Source organism: Amborella trichopoda, chromosome 12 (genome assembly GCF_054954075.1).
Source record: "Amborella trichopoda isolate Santa Cruz 75 chromosome 12, AtrichopodaSantaCruz75HAP2 v2.0, whole genome shotgun sequence".
NCBI lineage: Eukaryota > Viridiplantae > Streptophyta > Magnoliopsida > Amborellales > Amborellaceae > Amborella > Amborella trichopoda.
In genome coordinates, this window is record NC_142347.1 from 10488345 (window position 1) to 10510120 (window position 21776).

General features: G+C 36.4%; 1 long non-coding RNA gene across 12 annotated transcripts; it reads right to left on the minus strand.

Moving 5' to 3' along the window:
* Positions 1 to 2403: 2403 nt before the first annotated feature.
* LOC105420465 (uncharacterized) lies at positions 2404 to 20459 on the minus strand. Of its 12 annotated transcripts, XR_016045315.1 has the most exons (10): positions 20067 to 20257; positions 19718 to 19880; positions 12936 to 13048; positions 12733 to 12806; positions 10656 to 10762; positions 10380 to 10462; positions 10205 to 10240; positions 3382 to 3460; positions 2919 to 3260; positions 2404 to 2799 (listed from the first exon to the last, which is right to left on the minus strand). It is a non-coding gene; the product is annotated as an uncharacterized LOC105420465 (long non-coding RNA). The 12 variants fall into 12 exon arrangements; XR_016045313.1 differs by lacking the exons at positions 12733 to 12806; positions 12936 to 13048 and adding an exon at positions 20274 to 20459 and having other exon boundaries at positions 20067 to 20159; XR_016045322.1 differs by lacking the exons at positions 3382 to 3460; positions 12936 to 13048 and adding an exon at positions 20274 to 20459 and having other exon boundaries at positions 20067 to 20159.
* Between the last annotated feature and the right edge of the window lie 1317 nt (positions 20460 to 21776).

A 21776-nucleotide genomic window follows, 5' to 3' on the forward strand; every position in this document is an offset into this window, starting at 1 on the left:
AAGCGGGAGCAAGAACGGCTCTTATTTCGAGAGCGAAAGTGTCGGAACGATGTATGCCCAAAGCTCCAAAGCTCGGGGAGCGAGTTTCGATAAGGGTAAAAGTAGCAGATCGAGATCCCGTATGAATAGAAAACACACTCCCAATACAACGGGATCGAGATCCATATTTAACAGGAACACTTTCCATGTCAAATAGGATCGTGTTACCATATTCATTATGATCGTGCTCCCATTGACAACCGGATCACGCCCTCATCTACGAATGACCGTGTTCCTATTTAAAAAAGATCGAACTCCATTAAAAAAAAGATCGCGTTGTAGACTCCACTTTTATGAAAATTTGGCTTAAAATATAATTATTTTATTTTAAAAATTAATTTAATTTAAATACATTCTTTTAAGATGTTTCGGGAAAATAGGGAGAGTTCTAGATATGTAAGGATCGTGCTCATAAAACTCTGCGAGCAAGGATCTAATTTATTCAAGAACGAGATCCTAAAATTTAAAAAACGTGTTCCGTGCAATATCGAGAACGAGCTCCGTTGTGAACAAAATCGAAAATCCTAAAAATAAAAATGAGCTCCCAAAAAGTAGAGAATGAGTTCCGATCGAGATCCTGCCTACGGAGTGCTGGAGATGAGCTCTGGAGCGAAAGCGCCACCCTGGTTGGGCGCTCCTGATAACTACGGTTTGAACAACCTATGCCACCAAGGAAAATGATTTGAAAAGCTGCAACCCTATCAAAATAGGCAAAGCCTCACCTTCTAACCATTGAGAATTGGAACAAAACCTTTACATTGATCATCTCATCTTGAAACATTATGGTTGTGAAACAAAATTTAGGATTTGAAGCTTTCAAAATATTGTAAATTGTAACTAAAATCTGTCCATTTCGCCCCAAAAATAAGTGTTCACTTATTCGCAATATCTGTACCATTTTTTTAATTTCAAATTTTAGTCTATGATGGAAATTGATTTGAGAGTCATCAATGGAGATTTCCATGACCAAATCAATGGACATTTGATGTGGGGCATTATTTTGTTTTCATAGAGCCCAAGCCTATAGAAAATTCATCCTTACTAGATTGATGATGATCCTCATCGAAAGAAGCACAAATAAGCCCCCCCATAACAGAGAGATATTTGGGTTAGCCATCAAGCAAAAAGAAAGAGTTGGCTAGCTCAGTTGGAGAAAAGCAAGAAAAAAGCTTTATATATGAGGTACGCACCGTAAAAACTCAAAATGAATAAATGAACTCTCTCAAAAAAGAAGAAAAACAAATTCTCCAAACTATCACAAAATTTCCATTACAAAGCAAGGTAGATGATTGCAATCAAAGAAAAGAACAAAGAACTCCTTGATAGTTGTAGTGCCTAAAACTTTTGCACCAAGTACATTCAATTGTAAAGAGAAAAAATAGGAGAATAAGTAAGAAATAAGAAATTAACAGACATCAAGCTCAATCATTCAAGAAAGGAGGAGAGCAAAACAAATAACATTTTGGTCGAAATGCCTATAGTTATATGCATTTTCAAGTACCGGCATCAGGAAAATGATAATTAACCGAAATTTTATTTAAAAAACTAGAATGAGAAAGAGCAAATAGCTCTAGCTAAACTATCCTTAGCGATACACTTTAGGAAGAAAGTCCAATGTCCCCAAAAGAAGAAGAGTGAAAAGAGAAGACGTGCCCACATAAACGAAACTAAAGAAGCACCAATTCATGCGTAATGCTTTCAATACCATGAGCTCACTTATGCTAGAGAGAGAGAGAGAGAAAGAGAGAGAGAGAGAAGTTTTTTATACCAGTGAAAATCTAACCATAAATTAGAAGAGGTTATAGCTTTAACCCTAGAAAAAGTAAAAATCAATACAAATTGAAACAAACTGATACAAATTAATATTAAATTGATACAAATTAAAACAAAGTTGCATCAAATTTATACAAATTGACATCAAATTTATACAAATTGAGTTTGAATAAATAAACATAGCATAATCATTAAAACAAATCCTGAAAAGTGTTTTAGTATTAGCATCCCAAAAAAACTCACAATCCTAAGCTTATAACTCGAATGCATGCACGTGTTCATGTTGATGCATGTACATGCCATTGTGTGTGTTTGTGTTTGAGCTCATGGCATATAATTCAGCATGCAGACATATGTTCATGTACATGCATGTGCATGCCATAGTTTTTATGTACTTTCATGCTCAGAGCAAGGAAAACCACATGTTTGCCATCCCCAATACACTCACATGGATCAAAGGCAGGGCAATCAGCTTAGGCATTCACTTGGGCTTATACAACTATGGACCCAACTAGCTACATAAACCAAGCGAACCATTTATAACATAATCATAAGAGAAATATCAAAAGAAAGTGGTACAAAAACCAAATAGAATCAAACCAGTCTATATGAAAGAGCATTGTTCTTACATAATGCAACCTATAATCCTGGTGATCATGAAGTAGATAAACAAAATTAAAAAATAAAATGAAGAGTGAAGCCTTCAAGTACATGAAAGTAAACGAAATGTCAAACCAGCCAGCTTACAACTACAAAAAGAGGTGAGGTAGCCTTCCCATGGTCCATAACTAAAAGAGTTGCAACCTACCATCCCAAACTGCCATGTACCATACATACCTAAGTCATGGCCTTGCCAAAAAATATCTTAAACTGGTCCTCCGTATGGTATCTTTGTTGATGGGCAAATCCATGCATTTTCATAAAGAGCTTTGGAAATATATCTTCAAATGGTTTGTATATCTCAGTGCAACAATTGGAAAAGAATTTCTGCACGGTACATTAAATATAACATATGAGAAACTAGGTAGTTTTCATTTCCTTATATATACAAATGGGCTAAATACTAATAGCATAATAAATTATTTAGAACTAAATGTACCCATTACCTTGATGTTTTGTTGTCGATCACTAAAATGGACATATACGTTCCAAATAAAACTTAGGAGATCGGATAGCAACTTAAAATCATAAACAGATCTCTGCTTATGCTTTTTACATTTTGCCGCCTCTAGTTGTTGCACTGCCATGAGCATCTCCGGTTTCAAATGACAATCCCATTTATATTTTTTATACCACCGTGCTCCACATGTGCTCTTTTGAGTACTTTTCAAGGATTCTGATCCAAAGCCATCTTACCATATCTATCAAGTTGACCGTAGAGCTCTACAAGGAAGTGCAATCGCTTCCAATCATCTCAAAAAAAGGGATGTTGCAAGATTTGATATGCGCTGAAAAACAAACATACACAGCATATTTCTAATCAGCATTAAATTTATCGAGAGGTATATAAAAAACAATTTAGAAACATAAGATCATCCTAACATGAAAATGTCAAAATATTATACTTGCCTGGAGGGATCATGTTTACTTATGATGTATGTGAGCTTTTTGAGTTCTACATAACCATCAACGCTATTAATATCTCCAACAGTGATGAGTAAGAAATAAATAAAGGACCAATATTTATCGAATGCATGAGGTCATAAAGAGAGTAATGGATGGAGAAAAGACCAAAAAATGCAATGTAATGTAAAAATATGGAACTGTATATGAATCTATTTAGGGAATAATATTTTTTCAATTACTTCCTCCGGTATCTCTTTCAATCTATAAGCCTCCTATTTGATCTTCCCATACTTTCAATTAGTGAGCTCCCTATTTGATAGTCCCATGTTTCCCTACAAGGTGAAAAACAAAATATTCTTATCCCAAAACAATCTCCATTTTATTATAAGGGAAAATCTTCTTCTTATAGCAAATTTATGTCTCCTGCTTTACGGCTGTTGCATTTGCATGGATGGCTAGCACTAAACTATATATATAATGTAACTAAATACCTCGTCTAAACGAGGAAAAGTTCCATCTCATGGTTACTCCATCATAACCGGTCTCACTTCCAAGCTGCCATCTTTTTATATTCTTTTTCTCTCTACCATTGGTACTAGTTTTTTCTGCTCTTTCTCTTGCCATCCATTTTGCTCTCTCTCTCTCTCTCTCTCTCTCTCTCTCTCTCTCTCTCTCCCCATGCTTTTCCAAGTTTTCACGGAAACACATCTTGTGTTCGTTGGTTAACGCCAAATGAACCAAATTTATGATGGATAAAGGGACGAAAGCCCGAAGCTAAGAACAACCTTCTTACCAAGTCACACACTCTTTTCTTTCTCTCAATACCACTTATGTTTCTCTCTTGCTTCTTTATACTCCCTGATTTTTGGGGCCATAGAGGTTTGATTGGTCTAGATGTTTTACGCATTTGGTTTGGTTGTTATTGTGGCCTCGAGAGAAACAGATTTTGGATTTTCTTAGAGAAACTCAATGGAGAGAGCATGCTTGGGTTTTCTCTTTCAATACTGCTCGTCTAAGCAGGATCGACCCGTAGAGGCAATTGGTGAATTTGGGCCAGGGATGAAACCCCCAACGCATAGGGCTTTCGAAGTCTTTTTTTTAAAAAAGAAGTGAGTATCACAAAGGAGCTTGTTGATGTTAAGAAGGATGCATGGGCTCAGTATGGAGCCTCTCTCATGATCGATACTTGGAGTGATAGGAGGAGAAGAAGCCAAATGAATTTGCTTGTGAATTGTCCTTTAGGGACTGTTTTTTAGGTCTATTGATGGCTCTGATTATAGCCATGATGCCCATTACATATTCAGAATTATGGAGAAGGGAGTCAAGGAGGTTGGGGAACATCATGCTATACAGGTTATCACAGACAATGCTGCTCCTAATGTTGTTGCTGCTAATTTGTTGGGCATAGCTTACTCTAGAATCGTTTGGACACCATGCACAGCACATTGTATAGACCTCATGCTTGAAGCTCTTGGTGGTCTGAGCGAAATTTCAAGTGAAGTGAAGGCAAAGTCAGTTACGAATTTCATTTATAGCCACACTCTCACCCTCAGCATGATACATAGATTTACAAAGAAGAAAGGGATTGTGAGGCCTGGGGTCACGAGATTTGCGACCTGGTACTTAAGACATACATTCAATGAGAGTCCAGTTGAGGCATATGTTCACCTCAGATGAGTTGGAGAGCATGGAGGTGGTCCAATGATCAGGTGCTCTTAAGGTATTTTTTCCTCTTGTCAAAGTCCTTCCAATCGTTGATAGTGACAAAGCTTCTATGGGCTACATATATGAGGCTATGGAGAGATACAATAGAGAGATAGCCCAAAATTTAGATGATGATGTGAGCCACAATGAGCCTATTTGGGAGATTATTGATGAGAAGTGGAATACGCAACAACATCGATCATTGCATGAAGCTGGTTATGTTTTGAACCCAGCTTTTTTTATGTTAATAGGGATAGACACAAATGATACAATTATGACTATATTTAATAAGTTGTGTAGATGTACTAGTCCCTAATCCGAATATCCAAGATGTTATATGTGCTGATGAGTTGATAAGTGACAAGTGCGCATTAAAGTCATTTGGAAGTCCAATGGAGATGAGGCAAAAGACCACAATTGATTCAGGTAACAATATTCTTAAGTTCCTCAAGTTCAAATTTCATTTCATAACATTCGTAGTTTGTTTTCCATAATCTATAATTTTATAATTCTATTATTCTATGTCTTTTGAACTCTACCTACAAAATTCTTGCCAAAGTCCTAGCCTCTAGGCTTCAACAAGTCCTCCCCTCCATCATTTCTCCTTCCCAAACTGCAGTCATCAAAGATAGACAGATTCTTGACGGGGCTTTAGTGGCCATGAATGCATCCATACAAGACATCTAGACAAAAAGCCTGGCCTCATTTTCAAAATTGACTGGGAAAACGCTTATGACCATGTCGACTGGTCAATCCTAGAGAAGACTATGACCAGAATGGGTTTCCGAAACCGTTGGAGGATGTGGATGAGAGGGTGCTACTCACACCCTCATTTCTCAATCCAAATAAATGGAATCCCGAAAGGATTCTTCTCATCCTCTAGGAATCTCCGTCAGTGTGACCCTCTCTCTCCCTTCCTGTTCGCAATAGCTGCGGAAGCTTTTAGTCGTTCTACTTCCCGGGTGTTCCAGGCATGACTGCTCTCCGGCTTCAGGAGCAGTAGAAACGGCCCAACAGTGTCCCATCTGCAGTATGCGGATGACAATTTGGTGTTCTTGGACGCTACTTCAAATGAAGTGGATTCATTTAATCTTTTCCTCAAATGCTTCCAAAGCAACAGGCTTCAAAGTCAACATGGAAAAATAAAAAATGATGGGAGTAGCAATTTCAAATGTAGAGATTAGAGCGCTTATTCCAAACTGGGAATGTAAAGTGGAGTATCTCCCTACTACCTACTTAGGTCTTCCCCTTGGACTTAGCAAACCCAAAAAAAGACAATGGTCCCAAGTCCTAGATAGGGTTGACAGACGCTTGGCAGGTTGGAAAGGTAGACTCCTCTCTATGGCAGGGAGGTCGACCCTGATTAAAGCTACCTTATCTAACTCCCCAGTTTACCTCATGTCCCTCTTTCATATGCCTGCTCAAGTGGTAAACCGTTTAGACCACCTCATGAGAAATTTCATATGGTCGGGACAAGCTGAGAAGACAAAATTCCACCTTGTTGCTTGGGATAACATTTGTCTTCCAAAAAATCAGGGAGGTCTAGGAATCAGGATACTCAGAAAACATAACCTCGCCCTATTAGGCAAGTGGTGGCGTCGTCTAGCAACCCAGTCGGACTCTCTTTGAGCTCAAGTCCTAAGAAACAAATACAGGATACCTAATGGAGTTTGGGTGCCAGATAGAAGCCAGAGACATAATGCCTCAAGAGCATGGAAATCTTTCTCTTCGGTCTTGTCTCACTTCAAAAAATACGTTAGACTTCACCCCATAGAAGGTTCCCGAGTGAGATTCCGTTCAGACTTATGGATAGGCTCTTCACCTCTATGGGATGTTTTCCCTGCCCTGTACTCGCTGACCACTAACAAGGATTCAACAGTGGCCGAGGAATTGGTCCTAACAGGAGAGCGAAGAGTCTGGAACCCATCCTTTCGGAGGAACCTAACAAAAGAGGAGATCAACCAAGTTCAATTGCTCATTACAGGTCTTCACTCTCTCTTTATTCCTAACCAAGGGAGAGACACTATGGTCTGGACACCCACTCCATCAGGTACGTTCTCGATTGTCCTTTCTCAGCCTCCCACCTTTCCGCGTAATCCCATCTCGGTGGCAGCGAAAATATGATCTTCCATCGCCCCACCTAAGGTCCAAACATTCAACTGGCTTGCTTTCTCTCACAGAGCCCTCACTACGGACCAACTCCAAAAGAGAGGGATTCCTATCCCTAATGGATGCGCATCATGCCAACATGAGGAAGAGTCTAATCCCCACTTATTTATACACTGTGACTTCTCCTCTGAATTTTGGGGAAACCTTTTGCAACTCTTCGGCATAGAATGTCACTCCCCCTATAGTCAAAGCACTCATCGCTTATGATCTACATTCTCAATGACCGAAGGCTGGTAGAGTCCTTTGGAAGGCTACCTTAGCGGCAACTTTATGGACCATTTGGATGGAAAGAAACAACAGAATTTTCCAAGGTTCAAAACTACAAGTTTCAACACTCTTGCACAAGACCATTTCCATTGTTTCTTTCTGGGCCTCAAATCACAAAGTCTACTCGGGTATACCCAGAAACTTGTTCTTTCCCCCATGGAAAATATACTACATCACTGTCCACAACAGGCAAAAAGGTCTAGTTCTTGGCAACCACCACCACAAGGAACCATTAAATTTAATTTTGATGGATGCTCCTTTGGGAATCCTGGCCCGACCGGAGCTGGGGGGGGTATTTAGGGACCACCAAGGCAATGTACTGCTTACATTCTTAGAGCATCTTGGTATCAATGATGCACATAATGCGGATAAAAAAGTTTAACCGCTCTTGGGGCTTTCACCTCATCATAGAAGGAGATTCAAAAAATGTTCTCTCATGGGCCAGTAGGACCGCTTCTCTGCCATGGTACCTAAACACTATCTTTGATGAGATTGACCATATTTGCAGGGAAATGGACATCCAACGGCTTCACAGATCGCTTGACAAAAGAGGGAGCTAGTTTACAAGCACAAGATCAAGCCGGGGTCGACTCCTTTTTTGCATAGGACCTTTGGCATAGCCCTTCAACATAGCATTTTAATTGGCAATTTAGGCCTCCTGTATTTTTTGCAATTTTTGAAAGTCTCATGTAAATCTTCTAAATCGGGCGGAGCCTATAAGCCCCTTTTGTATATGATACGCTCACAGTTTTTTACCGATTCACCCCTAGCAAGTGAACTCGGACTTACAAATTCTTGTACACAAAACCCCAGTAATACAATGTTAAATTTCTCTCAACAAAAAGTATTCCATGTCTTAACTCTTAATATTTTATATATAATTAACAATTGTAAATTTGTAATTCAAAATCAATTTGCATTTTTGCAGCCAATTGGTGAAGCCAACATGCGTGTAGTGCTCCAAATTTACAAAGATTGGTCATTGGGATCTTAAGCCTAACCACTACCTCGTCCGGCTGTGAGCAAAATTTGAGTACTTTTGAGATGGTAATTTGCATTACAATACGAGTAATTCAGTACTTTAGTATTCTATGTCATGCATTACTATTATGTATTTAATTATTTATATTAATTAATTTCATTTGATTTTGTTAGATTCATACAAAGAAAAGGAACATGCTTGAATCCAGGAGGCTCAATGATCTAGTTTATGTCAAGTATAATCGATACTTGAAACGGACAAGTTTGCCGAGAGAGATGCCAGAGACTCCCTCATATCGAAAAATATGGACAATTCTACGAAGAGGTTGGTTGATGATGATCAGGTCAAGGGACATGAAGGATTGATATGGGATATGGTCATGGAGGCCTCAGGTACATCAGCCGACCCTAATAGGACCACTAGATCTTCTTCCCAGAGGACAAGGGTGGAGGAAAAGGAAGAAGCAAAGACAGATTCAGAAGAGATAGAGGAGGACAACCATTATGTCGAGAAGGGACATCATTCCGATGATGATGACTTGGATTCCGATGCATATGATGCAAATGCAGCTGACCCTACTTCTTCTCATGATGAGTGGTGAATGATGATTGAAGATTCTTTCGAGTCTTCAAGTCTATATACTATAATTCTTTCATTTTTACTTTCCTCATCTTGGTTGTGTATTGTGGATTTGTGGTTCACTGGTTTGGTTTTTTAACTTTGGTTTGTAAACTTGAAGTCTTAACCATGTATGGAGTGTGGAATATGGATAATCGGATAGGAATATGTAACATACTGGACATTTTTCTTTCTAGAGGGTCACCCAGGTTCTGAGCGACTGCCTAGGAGCTGGGTGACCTGGAGCCCCCTGGCCGCTTAGGAGCCACCTAGCTTTTTTTGAAACACTGGATGCAAATTGATACAAATTGATATCAAATCGATACAAATTGATATCAAATTGATTTAAATTACAATCAAAATGATACAAATTTAAACAAATTAATATCAAATTGACTTTGAATAAATAATCGTAGCCTAGTCACTAAAACAAATCTCAAAAAGTATTTCATATTAGCATCCCAAAAAAACTCACAATCCTAAGCATAAAACACAAGAAAAAATGCAAGCAAAACAGACAGTACATTAGGGAGAGTATAGCTTGAGAATTAGCCACCTTAAAGACAGAGGTGAAGAACTCCCTTCCCTAACTCTTATGATCTTCTTTATTCTCTTTTAAGATTTCGTTATTCTATTTTCATAAAAGAATTTTATATACTAAAGAATGTCTGAATCAGATTAGGTGTCAATGAATTTTAAAATAAAGACATTTAGTTATCTACTTTAGACTATTAAAAAATTTGTCAATGCCAGCACTTTCCTCTCAAAGCATATATGAGACCCTACGTCTATTCTTGGTATTTGAGAGTTGCTCCCTCTTAGTAAAAACTATATGGCATCATTAAAAACTTTTCATAAGCGAGTTACTCTCATATATCTCTTTAATCGGTCAATCTCTACAGATTTTTCTATATCCACATATCTTCCTATCAATTTTTCTAGAATTCTATATATATTTTTCCGAATTAAGTTTATATTTTACACATCTTTATAATATAATATTATACAGTTGAGTGATGAGATACTATTTTCATGTTAACAAAAATATTGTCAAATATGCACTGATTGAGAGTATTTACAACATACCTATTTTCCAATACCGCCAATGCTTTAGTGTAAACCCTACAAATCAAGTATATAATTAATACAAGTAAATATAATTTGAACTATAAATACTACAATCTTATATTAAGGTTCCATTTCATAATATAAAAAAACATATATTAGTCTTAGAGGAATGATAAAGTAGATTCAAATGTACCTAACAAGGAACAAGGTCTGGCACCAAGTTGGGTCAACTCCGGCCCTTGCCCAGCGTTATTCCCCTGAGAGCTGGCCCTGGCTCTATCCAAGCCGAGCCACATAATATAAAATTAAAGGCTAACAAAGTAAAAAAAACTAATAATAATAAATAAATATGAAAAAAGTATGTGTTGGGCTGGGCTAGGCCACCCAGGCCATTGCCACCCTTAGTAGAGACCAGCCTAACACCATTGATAAGATGGATGGACAACATTGGAGAGTGAGGGAAACCTACCTCTGGATCCTTTCATGTCTTGAAAGGCCACACATCTCTCCAACACCATCCATCCATCATACCAGTCTTTTATCAACTATTATGCTGCCAACCACAATATGGTCCAACTGCAAGTAAACAAATAAAGGGAAAGATAATAAGTACCAAAAATAATAGCAGTGTAAACTAAAGCGAAGTTTAATAATAAGGTAAAGAGGTTGCACACTAAGAATACTCACTTTAGGTACAAGGAGGTCGCAATCATTTTTATTCATTGGATGTAAAACTCAATCTATTGAAGTGTATCACAATACTTGAGAAATTTTATTTTGGACTATGCGTTTAATAAACGACATATCCTCAACAACCCAATTTCACATCCAACTTTTATAATAACTGACTTCCTTGTATCAAAAGCAAATTATCTTAAAGGAAATAAAACCAAAACAAAAAGCAATATTGAAACATTCAAACAAACACAAGCCAATTTTATGCATTAACAAAATATGTATTACATAAACACACACGATAGTCAAAGGGAACTGATCAGCACCTCCCACTGTATAAATTACACATCCATAAATCTCATATGAAGCGATTTATGAGTAACGTTACTAACAAATAGCAGTAAAAAAAACTATCGTGAATTTATTGATATTTATTGATAAATGTTAGTAAAAAATTAGCATAAGCACAAATAATATTAGTATTTTTTGACAATAGTGTTTCGATACTCAAAAGGGTCTACTCAAACTCAGTCAAGTAACTCAAGCACACTAGACACACGTTCTTAATGTTTATATATAATAATGCGCCAACTTGAAGACAGAACACTCGAGTAGTGTGCTGGGTAGTGTGCATTCTTGTTGCCCATTATGGTGAGGGTTCGAATCCCTATACTATCATTGCCTTGTTTTTTGTTTTTTTTCTTTAAGAGAAAACAGGTAAAAAAAAAAGGTTTGAGAAGTGAATTTGAACCCAAGACCTATTATAAAGAGTATTTAAGAGCACACGCTACCCAATCAACAAAAGTGGAAGGCTAATTATATATTTATTGTTATACGAATTTTTTTGTTTTTCAACATAACGAATAAAGAGTATTAAGAGCGCATGCACTATCCAACACATCAACAATTATTTTATCAATAAAAGTGGCAGGCTAGTTATATATCTATGTTATACTACTTTCTTTTTTTTTAGCATAAAGAAAACATGAGATGAAAATGAGGATTCAAACCTAAGACATATCACATATAAGCACCCCTAAGAGGGGCGAACCTATCCAGTATGGCAATCAAGGCTTCATGTCATAAATGCGAAGAATATATTATATATACATTAATTTATGTGTTGATTTTTTTAAAATCATAATAAATTTATTTGATAATGTGAGCTACTTCTAAAATTTACTGATAATATCATCAAATTTACTATTAAAGACCAGTGACAATATTACTAAGTATCAACTTTACTGATTTACTCACACATTAGTTAATAATATAATTCCAAACAAATATCAATTTTGCAAGGGAATATTTTATTGTTTTACTGTGTTGCTGTATTATTAAAAATATCATTTTTACTGATGCTTATTTATAAATAGCATTATTACTAATAAATAAGAGTAAATATCAATAGATTTCCATATTCATAATAAATATTTGCAAATTCATTAAAAATATGCTTTAATAAATATTAGATTGATCATGTTCTAATAAATACCAGTATTAATCAATTTCTCATACTCCTGAATATCAAAAAATTCATTTCTTTTTCCCTATAAGTATTAGTAGAATGCAGGGAAAACTAGACTACTGTATCAAAAAGCAACAAAACCTGTTGTATAACATTATCATCACAGTAATGTTCCGATACAGCAAAAAAATATAGTGAAAATATCAATTTTTTCTGATGAAAATTCCATAAGTACTATAGTTATTGATAAATATCACTATATATCATATTTACTGATAAATAGCACTATATATCATATGTACTGATAAATATCAGTAAATGTCAAGTCCACCTATCCACCAAATCGATAAACCTAACAAGAAGAAAATGAAAGGGGAAAAAGAGAGAAACAAAAAAGCCATACCTGGAAAAGTCTAGGACTCAGAAGAGAGAGGGCACATCGATGGGTTTAGGGCTTCAGACAGTAAATGAGAATAGCTTGTGACAAAAATGGGGGTTAGTGTTTGAAGAGAGAAAGAGAGAGAAAAACAAACGTTAGTAACAAAGGAGAGAGAAGCAGAAGCGTGGGCTTCCATACATATAGAGAGAAAGTGAGAAGACTCGTACCGCGTATTTAAATGATGCATATTTAAAAGCAAGTCATGTGTTATGCTCTCTCGAGAGCATCATGTGCATTTAGTCCGTTGGTTTGAAGATCTACTTGAGAAGCTTTTTCCAATCTAAAATTTTAGGAACTATCTAAGAATCAATAGATGATTATTATCAAAAGGGAGATTTTAAAATTTAATCTAACACTTGATCTCACCACCTAATAATTAGTCAACTTCTATCAGTGTTCGCAAAACCAGCCGATCTAACCGCTAACTGCCCGATTAGATAGGAACCGGTCAGTGGCCGTTCCGATTTTGGGCTGTTTTGGTAATCAACCAGTATTTTAAAAGTTAAATAGAATACTACTTTAAACTTATATCAATTTTTTTAGAATGGATTATTTGTTAGCGTTGAGGATTGCCTTTTAAGTGAATCAAGGTTCAAATCCCGCCGTAATTTACCTCCTTCATTTCGAAAGTTCAAAAAATTTAACTGCTAAAAAAATTTACCTGCCCAATAGAATTGAACTAGAAAACTTCTAGTAAGAAAGTTCTTTATTATTAGACCCACTAACCAATACACCATTTACTATTTAGTTGACAAAAAGAAGGGCTTATATTATATATAACTTAATTTTTTCATCATTTTCTTTTAAAAAAAGAGTTAGTTAAGTCAAATTTTTTACCACTATTTTAATATTCATTACATTATGGTAAAGATTAAAAAAATTAAGTCATTGATAATCACTTTCATATTTTCGCATCTTTTTTAGAAAATTTTAAAAATGCCCCTAGGCAAAAATCGATTTGTTAAAATTCATTTTTTCATTAATTTTCAACTTTATTTGAGTGTGTTTTGTTTTAATCACATTCTTATATGCTTTTCATATTTTAGTAGATTTTTTTTGTATCCTTTTTATTTTTTTTCAACATTTTTTGATCATTCGGGACTTGCCTGGTTATAACGGTTGAATCGGCCGGTTTATCGGTTAGGCCAGTTAAATCGCTTTCGGGCCCATGTTCGGTTAACCGTTCTGGTTCGATTTTACGAACATTGATCTCTATTTAATCTTGAGATATTATTTTTTTAAGTGCATAGAGGATCAAATTAAAAAACTTTCTTATTAGGTTAATCCATGATTGGGGAGTTCACATCCCCAAAATTTAGAATCCTAGAATTAATATTAGATGGGGTTGCACTTGAAGAAGGAAAAAAAGAGTCCAATCCCATAAAAGTATTAATATAGTTTGGCTTTAAAAGAAACCACCCACCCTCTCATCCATTAGAGTGCGTTTGATAACTTTCTTTGCAGTTTCTCTAGGATTCTCCCCTGCTAGAAGAAAGTGAAATTAGTAGCCAAAAAGCTGGGAACCCTATTTGATAAAATGTAGTGCTGCTATTTTTGCATATTTGGTATTGGGCAATGTTCAAAAAGGCATAGGTGGCTGCCTAGGCGGTTTGGGCTCCGGACCGCCTAGGCAGGCGCCCAGACCCAAAGGAAGCCTCTTTTGTATTGTTTTTAAAAGTTGGATCCCCCACACCTGCCTCCATTTTATTGTATATATTATATAATAATAATTACGGATTAATATTATTTTTTTAGTTTACCAATAAACTAGTAATTATTATCACATGCAAAGAGCATTTCTGATAAACTAATAATTACGAATTAATACTACTTTGTTGTTTTGCCAGATCTCCCAGCAATAACTTGACACTCTCCACCTTTTTCTCAAAATGTTTGAGATGACAACAGGCCTTAGAGTGAATATGGCTAAGTCTAAGTTGATCGCTGTGGCTATGGACCCTTCCTTAGTGAGCTCTATAGCATCCAGTTGGGTTGTTTCTAAGATGTTTTGCCTTCATCCTAGTCGGGACTGCCCCTTCTATTTAGCGAAACCGCACCTAAACCTTTGGAGCTACATCAAAGATAAATTTGACTGTAGGCTAGCAGCGTAGAAAAGAAGATCTTTATCCCTAGCTGGTGGTCTAACTTTGATCAAAGTCACTCTATCGAGCATCCCTATATTTTTGATGTCGTTATTCCATATGCCAGCCTCGGTGGCTTACCACTTGGCGTAGCTCATGAGGAATTTTTTTGTGGTCAAGCAATGGGGATAGGAAAATTCATCTCATTTCATGGGCTAACGTGTGCAAACCGAAGTCTCTTGGGGGGCTGGGCATACATAACCATAAAGCAACAACCTTGCCTTACTTGGAAAACGGTGGTGGCAGTTAGCCACCCATCTTGAGAAGTCCTCTTTCTGAAGTGGAATTTCAAGATTTCTCAACCCTTTCCAACACTCAAGACTCCTTATTTCTACCTCTTCAGGGACAGAACAGCCTCATTTGGACCCCCCAATCCCTAGGGAAACTTCTTGGTGGCCTACTTCTGCTCATCTCTGACTCACTCCCCAATCCCCAACCAATGCCCACCTCAATTGTGTCTAAAGCTTGGATTTCTATGGGAGCGACAGATTCCTCCTAATTTTCACTCATATTTGGAGGATAAAAACCCTAGAAGGGCTTCCAAGAAGAATAAAAAGAGCAAGAAATAGTTTGGGTGTTTCTTTTTAGTTATTTGAGGCTATTTCAAATGTTTTTATTTATTTATTTCATTGCTTGAACAGTTAGGGACTTTTTAGATATTTTAATTAAAATTAGGGAGTTTAGTTTCAAGTTATATTTAAGTTATGACCTTTTGGTCAAAAGTTAAATTGTATGGACAAATATTCCAAAACAATAATTTTTCAATATCAATAAGTGCATGGATGGGCTGAAGAGTCATTCACGTATTCTTCTTTAAGAAAACAAATACTTTGTCTGGTAAAAAGAAACCTAAGGATTGAACCCTAGGTGGGAGTAAACCCTAGGGTTTCTCCAAAATTGTATGCTTCTTGCTGATTTTTCTTCGTTTCTTCAAGTTCTCCTACATCACATTTTCAAAAAACAAGTTGAAATGTTTCCCACCACTTTAAAACCTCAAATGTCCGATCCTCCATTATATCAAAATTATCTCATGAGCATGTCTGACTAGTAGATTTCATCTCCCCCTCTCTTTTTATTCCTAGGCGTTCCACATACTTCCTCCCATCCTATTTCACTTCAGCCCCTCACATTTGAGCACCTTCATATAAATATGTTGCATGTATTTAAGCTCCACAATATGCTGCTTCCCTTTAATTGATTAAACTCCGACCCACGATCTTCTGCTATCGATAGTAGGCGTACACAAGGAGTGTAAACAATTGTCTGTGGTGAACCGGCCATATGAGCTCTTTTAAACTCGCTCCGCTAGGTGGCTTGCTCATTGCACTTTAGAAGCTATGCACACGTCAACGCACTGCACTCTAAAGGGCTTTGCTTTGCAGTGTCAAAGCAATTAAAATTAGAGGGTGGGTTTGTTAAGTCTTGTCAAACCCCTCGTTCAAGAGTTTGCTTTTGCAAAGCACTCCCAAAGGACGGGAGCCATGCCCACTGAAAGCCATCGTTCCGCTCGTAAATAGCCTCACTGGAAGCCGGGTCTTAAATTGAGAGCAGAGTAGAAGTTCATCTTTATATTGTTGCCCAATTGATGGATAGTATAGAGGATGAGTTCAAGGTGTACGAAACAAAAAAAATTAAAAAATACAATGCCAAAGTACAACTCAATTACACAATTTACAGCACACCTTATGTGCATACAAATCACTCATTTCCTCACATAGAATCACTACAAATTACATGAAGTTGGTCCTAAGACAATTCACACTCTACTAAACACTTGGAGATTGAGTCTAATATCAAATTACATCATTATGACATAAAATTACAGCAACATAAACATAAGCTTTATGAGCAACTTAAATAATACAAATGTGAAATAACAAAACGCAAAACAATCAATCTCCTCTTATGAAAATATGAACCAAATGTGTGCACTTTAACTAATATCATGGAAGCCATTAAAAGGGTTCAACACATTGAGTTTACCACCGACTATTGCTTACACCCTTGTGTATGTCGACAACTAATAGTGCAAGAACGTGACTCTAAACTTAATCAATCAAAGGGAAGGAAAAACACTATGGAGCATAAACCCATACTCAATAAAACTCAGATTTACGATGCTCAAAATGAGGGGCTGAAACAGAGAAGAGTGAGAGTATCGATGTGGCACGCCTAGGCTTGAAGTAAGAGATGTGGTACAATGCTCAAGTATACCTATGGGAAAATTTCGGTATAATGAATGCTTGAAAATTTAAGGTTCCTAATGTGATAAAACCCACTTTAGCTTGATGGTACTCTAAAGAAATATCAGAAAATGTAGGATAGAAATTTCTCAATGAAACTTAGGTTAATTTATGCCAAAATAGAGTATAGTAACTAAAGCATGTGGGGAAACAAGGTAGGCATAAATGCATGAGCCAAACCAACTAGTTGAGTTCAAGACGAGCAAATTACCTTGCTCTTGAGATGAAGTTACAGCAAGAACATGAAACGTGGATGGAGTTGAAACTTCAATGCATGACTACCATGCATAAGCCTCAAGCAATGCTGTGTATCAATAGACTACTCAAAATGATCTCTCTCTTCTCTCTACGAAGGCTTTTGACCACAATGTAAAGAAAAGGAGGATGGTGTGCCACTCTTGGCTGGTCTCGCTCTTTTTAAAATTCCAAGTATGTTATAAAAAAGTGGGAGAAAAATAGTATATAGAGGCTAGTGTTTTGAAGGCTCCTTAGTGATTAAACATGGACCCTTGCTTAAGGGCATCCAAGGGGTAAGAATGGTCAAGATCTTGGCCATTCAACTCATCAATTAGCTATGATACAGAAGATTGAGCTTAAAGCAGCATTATCCCCTTAAAGAAACCCTAATTCAAATCAGAATTAAAATTTTACCCAAGGTTTAATTATGATCGCAAAACCCTTAAGTTGAAAGCATTACATCCACCATAAAATGATCAAACCAAGGGCCAAGATAGTTAAGCGGGGCATCCCACACTTTCGGCTCTCCTTTGATTTGAGCATGCATAAAGCAACTTTATACAAATGGCATGTCATTTGACAAGCCCCTTACAAATGTAATTGCATGTCTTCCCATCCAACTAAAACCTTTCATATGAGAAGTGATGTTTGCCATGTTTCGTCATTGGACAAGGGACAATAATTTAATGAATAAAATACAACCCTCTAGGCACCATCTATCTGCCACATCACACCCTACGAGTGACATTTGATTTTTCTTTTTAGAGAACAGCTAAGGAAGATATTGCGTCCAACTCAAGGACATAACTAGCTATGATAATCCTCATAATGCCATTTAAAGACCAGCATATTTAAATCTCTTACTTACATAACCTATAACCAGCAATAGTTTACATAAAATATTTGCCATAACCCAGTACATGCATATTATACATGTATTGGGATGGCACCCTCTCAATACACTCCCATTCCATATTAATGAGTCCTAATCATAATGTTGCTTTTATCATTTACTTTCCTGTCTCTCTAAATATCTCGTTTCGTCCAAATCAAATAATCTAAAGAAAATTTTGACAATATAACATCCAAAGACTAAAATGGATACATTTAACCTCAAATCATATAATAGTGTATTTTATTCAACCAAATTTCCAAAATAACGTTCAAACTTCACACTGATCCTATTACAATTCCGATACAAATCTAGAACTTGAATGTCACTTGATATCTAGATTCAAGAGAGTTTAAATGGACCAGAATTGCTTCAAAGTTCAAACAATATCTTGCACAATGAATATAAGCTGGCAACCAATATCTAGCCTGCCATCATTTGCAATCATCGATCCAATAGCAATGAACACAGCAAAACTTTAAGATCATAGCTTAATTCACAATCATTTCTAGTGCACATCTGCATAGTTGTCACAGAGGACACCAGAATCCAAACAGCACACATAAACAAAGTCCTCAATTCATCCATATAATTCTGTCAGTAACATTACCGATATTTCATTTTCCTTATAATTAAAGGAGAACTATATCCAAGCACAAGAACCATAACGAAAGCAGAATGTAGCATAGCATATTAGCCAATGCTGATGAACTCAGAACCTCAAACACTTCGGCACTGGTTGCATTTATACCAATCTAGAGAAGCATGAATATGCATATCTCACAATAGACTTTCATTCCTTTTTCTAGTAATTTCTCAAATAATTACAACATTTCTTAATATTTGTAGTTAAAAGATCAAAATTTCCAAGGGAATATGTGTTTATAAGGGTAGGCCTGTAGAATTACATCCGTAAATAGCGTGGAAACATACAAGAAGGGAACGCCCCAAAATTGCAAGGTTCGGCCATCCATTCAGCTCTATAGCCAAATAATTCATCTTCTCCCTAGGAAAGAATAACATATTTTCATCATAATTTTCATTTTTTAGATGTTAGAAACTTTAGGAACCCAGCTAGAACCAGATTACTACCCCATGAAAAGAGAACAAAAAAGGAAAAAAATTACAAAAAATCCCGAATCCATCTAAATCAAAGAAACAACTATAAACAAATCGGTCAGATATCAAGCTACACATACATCAATCCAATTCATTAATCAACTAGTGAATGCAAAAACGTACAGGACTAAATATTAAAACTAACCAGAGAGATAGTGTTAAGGAAATCAATTTTAAGTAAAGAACAACAAACTGAAAGATGGGGGAGGCAGGAGGGAACCAAAAATCGTTTTTCAATTTATAAATCCTAAACCCCAAAACGCAAAGCCTTGGATCCTTATGCATAATAAAAAGGAAAAATGGAGGTGAGAAACAACCTTTGAGGCCACAACCGTGGCTGCCTTGACCACAAGGCCTCTGAAACTCCTGGAGACTCGGCTCAACGGCTTAATAGAAGAAACCCTAACAAGAGAGGGTCTCAGTCGGAAGGCCTCCGCTTGAAACAGAGGAACCGGCAAACTGAACAAAAGATATAAATCTCTGCACAGAAAACCCAGAACCAATAAGCAATCTGAAGATAAATATAGAGTTCCAAATCCTTTTAATAGAAAAATTGCTAGGTTAATAGAGCAACACTCAAGCAGTTAGAGAGAGAATGCAGCTCCAGCAAAAGCAACAAAGAAACACTGAAATTGTTAGTTTGAGAAGTAAAAGGAGAGAACTCACAGTTGCAGAAGGAAGCGAAAGAAACACAGGTGTTGTAGAGACAGAATGCAGAACTACGAATTTCAGGACTAAAATGAGAGCTCCACGGTAAACCTGTCTAGAGAGTGAGACCTAGTGAGCAGCTATTGCTGAGTACGTCATAGAACCATGACCAAAACAAATAGGGGCTTCTAGAATGTTACAAAGCATTTGGAAATGACTAATTACCCCAATTGCTTGTAATATGTTGGAACTTAGAAATGCACTTGATGTGGCTTGTACCAGCGGGCGGGATGGGGCCGACCGGTTCATTGGTCAGATGCAAGGCTTAAAAATACAATTTGGTGACCGAGATCGTTTCTGTGAAAAATCGGTTTGTATAGCCAATCGGCAGTCTAGAACAACAATCCGGCCTAATAAATTGGAAAACAAAAAAAAGGATGTCAAGTATTTGGAAATTTCTAAATGGATGGCGTTTTCTATGAGTCGACGTCGTCGTATGTACATATGTGGCCCCTGCTAAAATTTATTTTAGATATTTTTTAATTTTCTTTTTGTAGATTCATCATCTAGGCCAAGACGATCATAAATATAAAAAATAAATAACTGTTTAGAATTAAAAATATAATTTTTTAGTATTTTTTATGCTCCGTCCTCATCTTATTATGGGCAATACACTTTAGATAACGTCTATGTTTTATTTTGTAACGTCCATGTTTTATTTTGTAAGTCAACGGGCATGTTATGAAACAATTTTCCTTTCTTAATTAGCCCAATAGTTTGTTATATGTAGTAAATGCACTTGGTGTGGCTCATCCGACTGTTTTTCTTTAAAAAAAGTTTCTTGTCCACATGATTGAACCACACCACATCTAAGGGTTCAAACCCTCGTACCTGATCCAATCCCAAAAACCTTGACCAACAAAGCCATCCTCCTTCCCACCCCTTCTAGGCATCTCTAAAATGCACCTCCAAAACAACCTTAAAAGCTAATCTATCAGGTTCCAATTCTATTAGGCAATCAAGTAAATAGAGCAATAGAAAACTAAATAAAATAGATAAGGGTGCAGTTTGTATAGAGCCTAGGCTCTAAACAATCAAATTAGAGCCTACCTTCAAATAGTATCGAGAAATGTGGTTTCAATATTGAAAATTTTTGTGACAGCCTTAAAATATAGTTTTATATTTATTTATGAAATTTAAAGCTTCAAAAATAGTGTAAATCGACACATCTATAAAAACTTGAAAATCTTGAAAATTAACGATGCCTTACAAAATATACTATTTCTAAAACTTGCAGTCCAATCTTTTCCCTTGTCCATGCATCTTGATGTCAAGATGATCAATTTGAAGATATTTAGTCATCCAAAAAACTTCTTCTAGTGAAATTTTGGAGGTATGCTCAAATTTGATTGTTTAGAGCCTTGGCTTTATATAAACTTTTCCCAATAGATAAACATCGTTTCCTTCACAAATTTGGAAAAGATTCTATTAATGTGGAAGAGAAATCACAACCATGGGAGTAGATTAGCAAATAGCAAGGGGTAAACGTATGACAATAAGTAAATAACTTCATATTAGCGTCTTAAAATTGGGTGGTTAGGATCGGGATTCGTTGATTTACACTAGGACTCATTCTCCTTGTTATGGACTCGCCCTATTATGTCGAGGAACTAGGTGAGTCTATTAGGGAATTGAGCAATTGAAATTGACCAAAATGTCTGGTTCCCA